The sequence below is a fragment of the Elgaria multicarinata genome, chromosome 15 (genome assembly GCF_023053635.1).
Source record: "Elgaria multicarinata webbii isolate HBS135686 ecotype San Diego chromosome 15, rElgMul1.1.pri, whole genome shotgun sequence".
Lineage (NCBI taxonomy): Eukaryota > Metazoa > Chordata > Lepidosauria > Squamata > Anguidae > Elgaria > Elgaria multicarinata.
Window position 1 is genome coordinate 9,967,340 of NC_086185.1, and position 15,053 is coordinate 9,982,392.

Sequence of the window (15,053 nt, forward strand, 5' to 3'; positions counted from 1 at the left end):
AAGCCCACTGGGTGACTTTGGGCCAGGTTCAGACTCTCAGCCCAATCTATCTCATAGGGTTGTTGTTGTGAGGATGAAATGGAGGGAGGAGGATTATGTTTGCCCCTTGGGTTCCTTAAGGAGGCAGAAGGTGGGATATAAATGCAATAAATAAATATAATTTTAAAAAATAGAAATCTGAACTCATGTGAATCTGTTGTGGATTTCTCCAGCAACTGTAGTTATAGATCACTCCAGTTCATGGGGAACCCTCAACACCCACTTCAGTACTATCCCAGCCTGAGGACCTAACCCTCTCAGCATCTGAGAATGACTCTTCTACAGCTTCTTCTGCTCTTCAGCTGTCTATAATTATAAGGCTGCAGTCAGTGCCCAGCACCTCTGGCACCTCTGAAAGACCAGACTATGCCAGCTTCCTTAAGGCCTCAGGTGACTGCAGTCCTTTGCTGGGACAACAGCTCCCTATAGGCAAATAAACCAGCCAGTGCTTCTTGCAGTGTGCTATCCAAGGTTTTGATATGACTCTTGCCTTGCTTAGCTTGACCCAGAACAGACAGTGAGTGTGTTGTGCACCCTATTTCCACTGGTCTCACGGCTAGCCAGGGCAAACTGGAATTCAGCGAAGTGTTGCTTCTGGTTCCATACAGCCACCATAATGAGCAGCTATTGATTGACTTACCCTCCATAAACCTGTGATGCTATACTGGCCCTGGAGCTCTTGATTCAGTTTCTACGCTTCCACAGCAGCACAAAAGGTTGAAGCCTTGGAAGCCCATATTATAACTTGCACATTTTCATACTTCTGAACTGAAGATGTTGTGGACTTTTCTGCCCCATCAAAGCGTTTAAAGGCCTTTTGCTCGAGTTTAATAAGCGCTTTTTCATTCTTATTAAAGGTCACTTTTGGAACTGGCTTTGAACCTTTAGGCGTTCTCCCAGCATTCTGCCTTCTGCAGACCCCTTTCCTGATCACTCTTTAATTACATTTGAAATCCCTTCGATGTTGCTATCTCCACTCTCTCAATTAGTTCACCTCCAGCTGTGTCAAATTTTTATGAGGTGGGACAAAATATTGCTAGTGATAACGAACTCCGGTTTTAGCTTATCTGTTCACAGCAGGCTAGCCTGCAGGGCTAGGATGAGTTTACAGGACTACTAGAGTCTAATTTGTTAGTGAGCTCTCTTGCCCTTTTTTGGCCTGATTTATTTTCTTCAGAGTGGAGCTTGCTGGGTCTGCTGCCGGAGAGAGGGTGCCTCTCTCTCTCCTCTCTCTCTCTTGCTTGACAGCTGCAGGCTTCATTGATCAGGGAGGTCCTTTGCAGACGATAAGAAGGGAAAAAATGACTGCAAGTTTGCAAGTCCCAGTCAGACATGAGGGTTTGAGAACAGAGTGTTTAAAATGGTGATGGATCAGGCTTTCTTTCCTGCCTGCCTGTCCCATGTTGCCCAATATCAATCAGTTTTAAGCATTGTCTAGCTACCATTCTAATCCATTATCCATCTGTCTTATGCTTGTCTGGAGTATTTATTTATTTATTTTAAACAAGTATACTTCGACTGTTCAAGGTCACTCTGGCTGACTCATCTGAATGGCTAGTTCAGGGTTTACTCAAACGTTGTAAACTCTGCTCCTCCATCAAAACCTAGTGTATAACGCAAGAGAAGGGCAAATCTGTCCATTTCACTTCCTCCCCACTTTTGGATTCTTTGAAACCTCGAGTTCTTTCTCTTCCAGATTGGAAGAACTTTACGAATTCGGGGACAGTTCTTATCGCAATGAAGTGAAGCTGCATTCTCATCCATCTGCCCCACCCAAGTTCAACAAATGTCACTATTTCCAGCATGGAGAGGACCATGTTGTATCTCTGTGCCACTTAGCTGTTAAATAGGAGGACCCTGTCAGAAGAAAGGGGTGCCAAGCCTAATTTAGTAGGAACGTGGTTGAATTCACAAAGGGATTCGAACCCAAACTTTTAAGAGACAAGGTGTTCAAAAGCCTGAACCTGGATGGACCAAACTGTCCAGTTCAATTTCTGCCGCATTCACTTTATTTTTGTAAATCTCAGGTCCTTCTTTGTCCCTCAAAATGGAGAATTTTGCAAACATTGGCCAATTCGTATCCAAACCGAATGAACTGAAATTCTCACCCCTCCCTAACCAGCATTGACGCCTGTCCCTGTATCCCCACCACTACTAGGAGGCTGAGTCTGTGAGTTACCATTTTAAATCTCTGACATTGCCCCCAGTGGAGTATTTCTCCAGGGTGGCCATTTTATTTTCTCACAGTGTTTGAGAGCAACACTGCATTGGGGCAAATTTAAAATGGTAGTCCACCACCAGGTAAGTCCAAAGCCACAGACCTACTGACATAGGAGGAGGGGCACCAGAAGATGCCCTCAAACTTGGAGTTGGTCCTGACTAAATCTTCTGAGTTTCTCTCTTTGTCAGCCAAGTATAAAGAATCCTTCACACTTGTATTTATGCAAGATCTGTAGATGGAGAACATTTTTAACTAGGGCATTAAAAGAGAACTAGAACAGAGCACCTGATTCCTACCTAAAATCACCAGGCATAGGAAACACACAGGAGCAGAAAAGACCTGCTGGGCTTGTCCCCTGCCTGTCCACAGCTTCCATGAGTTGCACGAGTTGCACGACTAAATATCACGAGTTGCAATACTAAACCTGCTTCCATTGGAACAAAAGCATCTCTTGTGTCCCCTGTTTTAGGACCTTCTCCATCCATGGTGCCTTCTGCCACCAAGGCAGGCATGCCTTGAAATTTGAGAAATACTGGGTTAGTGTCAGCAGTAGAGAAACCATCACCCTGTGCAAAGCTGAGCTACACATTGTAGCATCTCCTCTGGCAGTAAAAAGTTCCCAAATATTGGAATAGCTCTTCTTATTCAGGCAGGCCCTTGGCTCTACTCAACAGGAAGTGACACAAAGGCTTTTTGTTCTGGCTGGATTTTTGCCTGGACTACAATAGCTTTTCCTGGCTCTTGGCTCATTCCCTTGTTGTCTTCCCAGATTTGATCACTTTGTTTCCCTGAACATTTTCTACCTTTGATTGTGTTTATAATAAGAAAAGAGGATGTGTCTGTCTAGACATTCACTATCAGCATCAAAGCACCAAGACCTAGAACCTAGACACCTGAAACTTAGCATGCATACTAAGGAGACTATAAGGGTGTGTACTTCAGGGCTATTTGCTTTTAAATGATTTTAATTAATTTAAAAGTAACTATATGGTTGAATCCTGCAGTAACATGTCCACCCCCCAGGAGCAAACTTTTCTAACCAGTATGTAGCTTGGACTAGGCCAAGGGACCCAGTTAAATGCTACTCCATGCTATGAGGGAAGAACCCCTTTATTTATTTCTTCATTTCTTCATTTCATTTTCATTTCATTTCTATGTTGGCCAATAGAGGAAACTCTCTTGGCAGTTCTGAACAATTCACAAGACAAAAATGCAGCATAAAAAGAATTAAAATATACAAAATGTAAAGGATTTCAATAAAATACTAGATCTGTTCAGACAGCTGGCACAAGTGCCCCACCACATGCCATTAAATGCCCGGGAATAGAGGGCAGTCTTTAGCTAGTGTCAAAAAGATGATAGTGTTGGCTCCAGGCAAGCCTCAGTGGGGCAATAATTCCCCACAAGGAGGAAGACCCAAAACATTGATCATAGTGTGTGGGCAGGTTCAGGTCAAGAGAGGTACTCCATCAGGTAATCTGTATCCCTTTTAAAGGACTGACACACATACCCCTTAGGAGATAGAGGTTACACTTTGTCAGGGATTGTGTCTAAGGCTGCCAACAGCCATACCTTCACTCAGATAGGGCAGACATAATATCTCAAATTCTGATTGCCGCCCAGGTTTGCTTGAAGCTTTCAGTGTTTCAAAGTAAGGGAGGTTGCCATCCATGCGAAGCTGGGTTCATTCACTAGAGAGATGAAATATGCATTGATGTGAGACTGAATTACATATTCCTTAATAAACCATGGTCTAATTAACTGTAAAAAAATGAACTCATGAGTCATACAATGTGATAAAGTTTCAGTGCATTGGTCCATAATCCATAAATTACATAAGAGTTGGATTTCGTTTTTGGTTGTTTCAAAATGATGAGAAGTTTTATATACATACATCCTTTTTTCCCCCCAGTTAAGGACATTTTAATCTCACATGCCCTATTCATACTTCAACCTTTTGGTGACAGATCCCTTAAAACTAGACTGAGGGGGAAATGTTGAGTGACAGGCCTTATTCTCAGCTGCCTAATCAGAAGGAGCAGATGTCTCTAGGTGCCTTTCATATCTTTCTATTGATGTTAAATTGGAAAGAAGATATAATTTGATGTGAGTGCAAGAAAAGAAGGATAAAGTGCTTTATACACACACACACACACACACACACACACACACACACACACACACTTCTGGTGTTGTTTTCCTGCTTGTGTTTAAACCAGAGAAAGGGCCATATTAGATCAGGTTTTCACGCAGAATGAAATGATATGGGATTTGTTTCATCTGTGTGAGAATTGGAGCCATCTGTAGGTGCCCTTGTATTAAATTGAATAATAGAACAGGAAATAAGGCAGATGGAAATGTGTGGATATGCCATGGTTATCGTCCGGAAGATTTCTCGGCTTTTGAGATTATTTAAGGTGAATTTGTATGCTTGCATGTGTAGTGCTTTTGTTTTAAATATTCTTCAGCCTGCTGAATACAAATTTGTCTGTGCTTAAGCGATGCACTATAGCTTTGACCTGAAAATCAAGACTGGCAACCAAGATGACTCATGCCATTTCCTTACTGGCAAAAACTTTAACACAAGGCTGTTAATTCACTGTATCTAATTGTCACGGAATTGATATCAGAGCTTTACACAAAGAGCTTTTTCTTTCTTGCCTTTCCAAAAAGCCCTAAACAACTTGGGACCAGGATACCTGAGAGAGGACCTTCTCCCCTACTGCCTAGTCACTGAGGTCATCCAAGGGTCTGCTCCTGGTGCTTCCACATAGATCCACCCTCTGATTGGAATCCACCAGGGGAAGAGCCTTCAGCGTGGGGGCCCCCCTCCTGTGGAATTCCCTGCCTCTGGAGGTCAGGCAGGCGCCAACTTTGTACTCTTTTCGGCGCCTCCTGAAAACGTCTTTATTCCAGGAAACCTTTCCTTTATGTCCAGCCATGAGTCACTGTATTTGCTTCTTTTAAAATCAGTTTTAAGTGTTTGATTCTGTTTTTATTTTCATTTTATCTTGTACACCACTCCGAAATTTTCAATGGAGAGTGGTATATAAATATTGTAAATAAATAAATAACTTCTAGGTGGGGCTGTGCTATAGTGGAATAATGCAATCACATGAGTAGGAAAATACATTTTCTTTCTCTTTCTGAAATTATACTCATTTTTCTCCAATCTTAAGAAACCCAGGAAAATGGTCTTAATAAAAAACAAAGTGAAACCAGAGGTCACATTGTGATCCAAAGAACCTGTAAACAATCATGAATAAAGTTTGTTGCCTAGGGCTGATGGGAGGTGCAGTCCAACAATGTCTGGAGGACCATATGTACTCCATCAGTGTTTTGGAATACATATTAGGATTCCCACTTGATTTCAAATCCTTTTTTTATCAGCATGTTATTTTTATTTTTATTTTACTGAAGATATAGATTAGCCATAATCATTTTACAGGGACAGAAGTCTAATACATCTTATATCCCTGAAGTTTTGATGGAATACAAAATTTCATTTACCATGGAAGTGTGGGATAAAAAAGTAAACTAATAAGTACCACAAACCTTTCAGTCCTCCTTCTAGAAGAATAACTTTCCCTGTCTTTCATTAGTCTGGTACATTCTAGACAAGCCTCTATTTTGACAGACATGGTTCTATTTCGGCAGGTCAAAGTTACTATAGCTAACTCATTTGAATGGCAAGGTCAGTGTTTCTTAAACCTTTTGAACCCTGGATACCTTTTGTAACTAACAGTGCAATACTATACATGTCTACTTAGATGTAAGTCCCATTGAGTTCAATAGCACTTACTCTGAAGTAAGTGTATATAGAATTGCAGCCTAACTGTACCCCCAGCTCATCTGACGCCATCACTGCATAACTATTTATCAGTTGTAAAATACAGGAGTTCCCAATAAACATTTTAAAATGTAGGTTTTTGGATGGAAAAAGGATATACTGTAACAGAGATGCAGAACTTCTCTCCTGGGAGCCAAAGCCAGGCCTCCTGAGGCTCTTCAGATGGTCACTCCTCTTCCTTTGGCCCCACCCCTTTCCTTCAACCACCAATCATTTGGTGGTTTCTTGGCTTTTGAGCATTTTCCTTGCTGAAATGCCTCTCCTAAGACTTAGTTATTGGCAATAAAAGCTTTAAGCTCAAATATGCTGTTTTTTCTTTGGTATGTTGGCTCCATCCCTTTCGCCTTCAGCCTTCTCTACCACAAGAATATGCCACCCAAGATCTTCACCAAAATAGAATTTGGTCCTAAGGCCAAAAGAGGTCTGCACCCCAATTTTGAGGAGTAATGCACTCCCTCACCGTGTTATATACACACACACACTCTCCAACCATCAACATTAAAGCCAAGTATGAATTTTATTCAGGTGTGTATATTTGACATTGACCATGGCATGTTCATTTTGCAGAGTTTCCCCCCAACATGCTCATGCACTCATATTTCCCACCCTTTTATTTAGCAAACCTGTTAACTTTTCTATGAAATGGCAAAAACATCATTAAACCTACAGTTAAAAGTTAGAATAAATGAAATCCCAAGGAGTAAAGAAACACAGAACTGAGGCATCACTTGCAATATCAGATAATAAAAAGAATGATGGTTTCTGCAGGCAACTCATTCCACCCTTCGTTAATTGGGGGCCACATTACAGATTCACAAATGATTGGATGAAGTATTTTAGCATTTGCTGCCTTAACAACATGTTCATTAAATTACGCACACACCCCTTATTTTCACATTACCGGTTTTGTTTTGCCCTTCTCAGGTGTGGTTAGATAGATTTTTCTCTCCGGTTTACTATTTTTCTGTCTCAGCAGAGAGATAACGATCCTATCATTTTGATGGTAGAAAGCAGCCCAATTATTCATTTTCTTCCCCTTTGGCATTTAATGTGGCCTAATTTAATTCCCTTAACTGTTGTTTATTGGAGTTTAACTCATCCTAAACTTCTGCCTCAGCTCTTATTAGCACTCCATCTGAGAATACGGACAAGCCGTTATGTACAGGGAACAAGTGGAGGGGGTGCAGTGGGGCCACTAGGCCTGGACTTCAGGATAGAAACATAGGGCCCTGCAGATCCCTTTTCCTCGTTACTACCCAGAGTTCAGTAGGTAATGGTTTGAGAGCAAAAAGAACCAACAATAGCATCCAGGCTAGCATAGTAACCACAGCTGTGTTATCTTTCTTCTCCAACAAAATGGAGCTTCTTCCAAAATAAAAAATTACCATCAGGGTAGCCAAGGTAAAGTCCAATTTATTCATATAGGCCCCGTTCAGAAGACACCTTAAACCATGGCTTTAACCATGATGGTTAAGCCAGAAAGCCAGGCCGTGTTCAGAAAACGGTTGCTCTTCCCGTCGCTCTCTCGAGCCTCTTAAGATTATTTTACTCCAGGGCACCAATAAGCCTATTACTGAGCCAAGTGGCCTTTTTTTTTTTAATCTGGCTGTTCTCATTATTTATTTATTTATTTATTTATTTATTACATTTTTATACCGCTCAATAGCCGAAGCTCTCCGGGCGGTTCACAAAAATTAAAACCATGAAGAACATAATAAAACAACCAACAATCTAAAAACACAAATACAAAATGCAGTATAAAAAGCACAACCAGAATAAAACCATGCAGCAGAAGTTGATATAGGATTAAAATACAGAATTAAAACAGTAAAATTTAAATGTAAGTTAAAATGAGTTGTTAAAATACTGAGAGAATAAAAAGGTCTTCAGCTGGTACAGTGTTGGCCCCAGGTGGACCTCTCTGGGGAGCTCGTTCCACAGCTGGGGTGCCACAGCAGAGAAGGCCGTGCTCCTAGTAGCCACCTGCCATTAAACCACTCATGGATGTTTGACCATTACTTTAAACCTACTGATTAGCATTTTTACAGATTTTGTATCCTTTCTTTTTACCATCATGTATTTTTATTAACGTCTGTGTACCTATATGCTATAATAATGGTTGGTTGACTACAGGCCTATCCAGTAGAATTTTAGGATATTTTAGTATGTTTTTAGGATGCTTTTAGGATGTTTCTAAACAGTGGACTTAGCTAGACCTAAGTTTTATCCCGGGATCGTCCCAGGGTCATCCCTGTTCATGTAAATGACACTGGGGATCCCAGGAGCAGGAAGGGACGACCTCGGGATGATTCCGGGATAAACCTTACGTCTAGCTAAGGCCAGTGTATACCATGTTTTTAATCAGTATTTTATGTATTTTATGCTTCTTGTTGTTCCCTGCCTCGATCCAATCGGAGAGGCGGGTAAGAAATATATTATTATTATTATTATTATTATTATTATTATTATTATTATTATTATTATTATTATATAAAGATTGAATTGAATTGAATGGTTTTAACCATGATGGTTAAGCCAGAAAGCCAGGCCATGTTCAGAAAACACCTTAAACCATGGTTTTAACCATGGTGAATTAGGCTTTCCCCCTTAGTAACCATGGTTAAAGCCATGGTTTAAGGTGTCTTCTGAACACAATCCAGCTTTCTAGCTTAACCATCATGCTTAAAACCTTTCAATTCAATCTTTATATAATAATAATAATAATAATAATAATAATAATAATAATAATAATAATATATTTCTTACCCACCTCTCCGATTGGATTGAGGCAGGGAACAAGAAGAAGCATAAAATACATAAAATACTGATTAAAAACATGGTATACACTGGCCTTTGCTAGACCTAAGGTTTATCCCGGGATCATCCCGAGGTTTAAGGTGTCTTCTGAATGTGGCCATAGTCATGATGGCGCTATGCTTTTGTGAGTTTAAAATGCAAAACTGTACATGCACAGAAGGTTTCTTCTTTTAAAAGTTACCAAAAAAACCCTGCAACTCAGCCCACGTGCACGAGCTGAGTGACGAAAGTCTGTTGAGACCCAAAAAAGGGCCAGGTTTCTAAGCGACGGTCATCCATAGTTCAGAATTGCCTCCCCAGAGCGGTTCATTGGGATTTACCATTTTATACCTTACTTTTAAAAAAATAATTAAATAAATGAATGCTTTGGGGAAGTTTATGCCTCTGCTGATTGATTAGTGCTCACACTCTGGCAGTTCAGATGAATCTTCTGGTGACTGGAGGGATACAAAGCCAATGCAGTTTTGAAATTCCCAGCCTTTATTTTGGTTCACCATAAAATAGTTGATATGTAGTATTGAATATTGATTATCCTGCCAACGAGCTCTGTTGGATTGGTGGACATTAGATAGGGATGTCCATCGTTTGATAATCCAGCCCTTTTTTGGGCCCTCCTCATTTCAGCTTGCGTTTGTGAGCTGAGACGTAAGCTTTTCCTGAAAACCAGCATATATATTTTTTCTCATCAAAAGAATGTTGTCTGAATAGCAGGTGCAATTAGTGCAATTTGCACAAATTACAGCTATAATTTGCTCAAATAGCAGGTGCGTTTTGTTTAATTTGTTAAATTTGCGGCTGGAATTGGATTAATCTGTGCAAATTACTGCCAGAATTTGCACAAATTTAGCAAAGCGTGGGTGGATTTTGTACAAATTATGCAACTTGCCCTCACAACTTTCTTTTGATAAGAAAAAGCCCTGGAAAATCCATAAATTAGCCCAATTCGATGCAGATTGAATCATGGATGATCAAGCCAAAATCTGGAGACTGAAAGCTCAGTGCACTCCAACCCCTGGACAGATTCTTTCGATATCCCTTGCATGTGACAGGGTCTTTTCAGTGGTAGACCCATCCTTCAGAACTCCCTCCCTAGGCAGATATGAATGGACCCTGCAAACATCATCTTCAACAACAACATCATCTGCTTTTAAAACATGGTGGTGAATATTGCATTAGGTGCTTCTGTTTTAATATTGTGGTGTTTTTAATTTGGGTTGTGTGTTGTTGTTTTTATGGTCTTTGTTATTCTGGTGTAAGCCACTATGAGAGGTGTTTGCCTGAATGCCAGCATACAAATATTTCATCTTAAAAAACATAAATAGGACTAAGATTTGGTTCAGTTACAGATTGTTTTAGCTCTTGCTCTGCATAGTCAGAACATCATGGGCTCTCTGCTTGCAGTGGGCTGCAGGCGTTATGCACTGCTGTTGAATCTCTCTCTCTCTCTCTCTCTCTCTCTCTCTCCCTCTCCTTTTAAATTATAGATACTAATGATGCATGAGATTCTCTGAACTTAGCACAAGCATTTGTTCTGGCCTCAACTGAAGCATGCAACATCTGTGTCCTGTGTAATCCCTAAGCGCTGTGCCACCGAATAAATGTCAGATAGATCTAGCAGATGTAGTGATACCTCTGGCATGGGGACTCAGTTTCATGCTTCCCTTGCCTTCTCTGTTAGACCCTTCCCTGCTTCCATTCAAAGTGGGAAGATGGTGGTGACGACCAGGATGCCTTTCTCATGTGGATTCCCGTCTTCTCATAGCACCTCTTGCAAAATGAGCTCGAGGCAGCCATTTCTTGGACTAAAATGCAAATTAGATCTGCCACTTGTGCCCAAGTTCTCCCTGAAGGTTTTAAGATCAAAGTGTTAAGCGTGTGTGTGTGTGTGTGTGTGTGTGTGTGTGTGTGTGTGTACACACATGTGTAAGGAGCAAAATGCTGAACAAAATAAATGTGATCGGTTCCATATCTTCGAGGTTGCCAGAGTCTGGCTTCAAAAGGATGCCAAAATGTGTGAATTCTAAAGGTGTGGACACATCGCTGAGAGCCTTGCTCTTGTCTACAGGGATATAGGAGTGGGATTTGACAGCTCGCTGACATCAGCTCTGGGGTGTTATTAAAAGAGAACCCCTCCCTGATATCTTGTTTCACTGAGGTGTTTTGCTTTTGTTTTGCTTTATTATCACTTGTCACAGTCTGTACATTTATTATTTGGAAATGTTAATGATTAAATGGGAGGGTGATGTTCGAATTCTGAGGTCCTTCCAGCATTAGAATTTTCAGTGCCAGAGATAAATGTGGTGCCCCCATTACTTCCTTAGATGCCTCAGCAGCCAGAAGCCTGGGATTGGTTTAGTCCCAATGGTGATGAGCAAACGGTTATAGAGATAGGTGTCAGTGCTCCCTCTGTTAGCAAACTCAAGTGTTGAGTTCCCATAAGATTGGAGCAAAAATGGAGCCATTGAAATATATAAGAAGGAGGTACCTGCATGCTGTGTAAAACCTTAAAGTTTGCAAATATAGTGGGGAAAAGTATTTTCTTCAAACAAAAACAAAAGACAGAGGGGGGAAATCTCCCTAAGGTATGATTGGTAGCCATAGAATGTTCTGTATCACTTGGAAAAGGGTAATGGAAAATGGCGGTCATTGGGGAATTGTCTCCAGAAAGAGACTATGGCTGGCTGGAGCCCTGAAAAAGAACATTCTTGTTAGTATGCACTAAGATCATAAGAAGGGTGGATTCCTGCACTGAGCAGGGGGTTAGACTCGATGACCTTGTAGGCCCCTTCCAACTCTGCTATTCTATGATTCTATGATTCTAAGTGCCATGCTGGATCAGACCAAGGGTCCATCTAGTCCAGCACTCTGTTCACACAGTGGCCAACCAGCCATCGGCCAGGGATGAACAAGCAGGACATGGTGCAACAGCACCCTCCCACCCATGTTCCCCAGCAACTGGTGCACCCAGGCTTACTGCCTCGAATACTGGAGATAGCACACAGCCATCAGGGCTAGTAGCCATTGATAGCCTTTGCCTCCAGGAATTAATCTAACCCCCTTTTGAAGCCATCCAGATTGGTGGCTGTCACTACATCTTGTGGTAGTGAGTTCCATAATTTAACTATGCACTGTGTGAAGAAGTCCTTCCTTTTATTTGTCCTGGATCTCCCACCAATCAGTTTGATGGGATGACCCCATTGGGTTCTAGTATTGTATGATTTTGGTGCAGCTCCCTCGACTTGGGAAATCCTAAACTAATTTATGTCTTGCACAGAGATGTGTACATACAGAAACAGCATTGGAATATTGGTAGGAAGTCATTCATTGCTATTCATCATTAGGGATGTCGGAGGAATCTGCAAGGGAATCAAATGTGTTCAGATTCGTATGAATCTGACCCGTACATTCCTCAGCAGACTGGCTTTTCATGGGGTGCACAAATCCTACAGCCTTGTGGACCTGTTTTTTTTTTTAACTTCCTGGAATTTAATTGTAGAAAAATATGTTTTTAAAATTGTTGAAAATATGCATTTTCCCAGAGCTGAAAGCATGAAATGTGGATTTTGCGCTGATTTGCACATTTTGGGGGGATTTGTGCATTTTTGTGCAAATTTGCGCAAATTTGCAAAACGTGAGTCTGCCAAGGAGTGGACAGTAGGACAAAAGGCACCTGACAATTCATGAAAAACAGACAAAACAGATGTTATGAAATCAGTACATCTCTACAACCCCAAAAGCACAAATGCCTGTGTAAATTGTTTTATTTTATTTCAATGTCATACCATGCTTTTCCGAATGCAATGCTCAATGCTTCTTCACCCAGCGCATAATTATTGTATAGAAATCACTAGCACAAGATGTGGTAACAGTCACCAGCTTAGATAGCTTTAAAGGGGGATTTGGCAAATTCACAGAGAAGACATCAGTGGGTACAAGCCATGATGTGAACTGGTTCAAAACCAGCACCCAAAAAAAGCTTGGCCCTTTCTACACCTAAGGGTTATCCCAAGGAAAATGGAGGGATCATCCCTGCCTGCTCCCGGGATCCCCTGTGTGGCATTTGGATGCACAGGAACAATCCCGGGATGATCCTGGGATATAGGACTGGTGTAGACATGCCCCTTGTGGCACTTTTGAAAGATAGGTACAACTGTGAAATTGCTAAAGTACAATTCATCAAGAAACTCAATTCAATTTCCAGTGGTTTGAATAAGGACTAAGGTTCCATTCTGTTTTTTAATCACACTACGCATCTTAATCGGCTCATTATTTCAATGAGGAGCCCTTCTCCGCATCCCATCAATGCGACATATACGTTATGATAGGACAAAGGAGAGGGCTTTCTCTGCGGTGGCACCCCGACTGTGGAATGCCCTCCCCTTGGAGGCCCGATTGATGCCAACATTGATTTCCTTTCGACGCCAAGTAAAAACATGGCTTTTTAACAAAGCCTTTGATGGTTAAACTCACTGGCACATTGTTTTAACTGTTTTAACTGTATCTATTGCTTTTAAATTATATATTGTTGTAACTTGGATCATGGTTTAATTTGTTTTTAACTCTGTATATTTACTGTTTTATACTGTATGTTTTTATCTGTACGCCGCCCTGAGATCTTAGTGATATAGGGCGGGATATAAATATTTTAAATAAATAAAATAATAAATAAATGAGGACTGTGTCATCATCCAACAACATTTTGTGAATGGCAATTGTAGGAAAATAGGGAGTTGGGCTAACTGCACCTTTAGTCTTATCCAGCATGGTTCTGCTTATGTTATGTTATGTTAAAGTGGGCTGTCCGTTAAGTTTAATTAAGATTTAAGGCTTCGTGAACCTGCCCGCAGAGTATTCTCAGCCACACGGTGCAGATCATCACAAATTAAGCTCAAAGTAGAGTGTTTGCCTCACTTTGTGTTCGATTTGAGAGAGCTGCTGAGTGCCTTCCCATTTTTGGGAAACGTTGACACTCATTGCGAGCACTCCTATTTGTGTTGCTCTTGTGCCATTTCCCTCTTTTCAGCTTCGTCCGTCCCCCCTTGCCATTTACTGAAAAATCCTAGGTGTTTACTCTGACGCAAATCTCGCTGTGCTCAGTGGCCCTTTCTCGCAGCGAAGTGTGAATAGGACTGTGGCCTCTGCCTGGCTCAAGCGATCCACATGACCTTGTTGTGGATTTTGTCATTCTAGGTCTGAGGAAATGGTTTTGTGGATCCCTGCAAATAAAATGTTGTCGGTGGCTGATACACAATTGGGATAAATGGCAGCATGAGCAAATTGAGTTAAGGACAAGGAAAATGGCACAGATTGCAAATGCCGGGGAAACAAAAGGAAGCCTAGTAGTAGTAATAGTAAAAGAAGAAGAAGCCTAGTATAGTAATAATGTAAATATTCAACAAGATGTGTGTGTGTATTAATGGTGCATTGTCATGGAAGTCTTCCCCAGGTCTTCCTAACTGCTGGTTAGTGCTGATGGAATTGAAGTCCAAATCTAGAGGGTACCAGGTCAGGGGGGAAGCTGCTGTAGGGTCTCTTTCATCAGCCTGGAGACCTCCAGATGTGTTAGATTACAACTGCTATCCTCCTCCTCAGCTGTAGGGGCATGTGTGTAAATAACATGACCATGGCATGTAGATGGATCTTTTCCATGCAGTTGGCATCCCACCCGGGAACATTTCCCCCACTTGATTGGTACCCTCTCCTCTGGCACAGGGTGCTGATGGCCTGGGAAAAAACATGCATGTTCAGATGTCCCTGTGGAACCAGATCCCAAGCTGCTAGCTGTGTATGTGTGTGAATATGAGTGTGTATTTGAGAGGAGAGCCTAGGAATAGCAGAAATCCGCTCTGAGTTTTATCTCCTCTAGGGAATATGTAGTATTGTAGGTAACAAGGTTAGATGTGCAAAGCTAAAAACCACCATTTATGGCACTGTAAGAGCTTCAAGAAAATGCATCCTGTGGGAGTTAGAACACTACAAAAGCCTGCATATTTACAGAAATGCTCTGTGCAGGCGATTCACGGTGTTTGGAAGGGGGAAGTGTTTCCCATTTACCCACAACAGTTTTACTCTGCATCAGCAAAACGCTAGTTCCCAAATAGATTTTATCCTTTAGTTATTCGCTGC

The 15,053-nt window shown here is 41.3% G+C and overlaps 1 protein-coding gene across 8 annotated transcripts in view; it reads left to right on the forward strand.

The window, feature by feature from the left end:
* Window positions 1–15,053, forward strand: part of TENM1 (teneurin transmembrane protein 1) — a 332,266-nt gene that overhangs the window by 41,004 nt on the left and 276,209 nt on the right. The window lies entirely within an intron of this gene.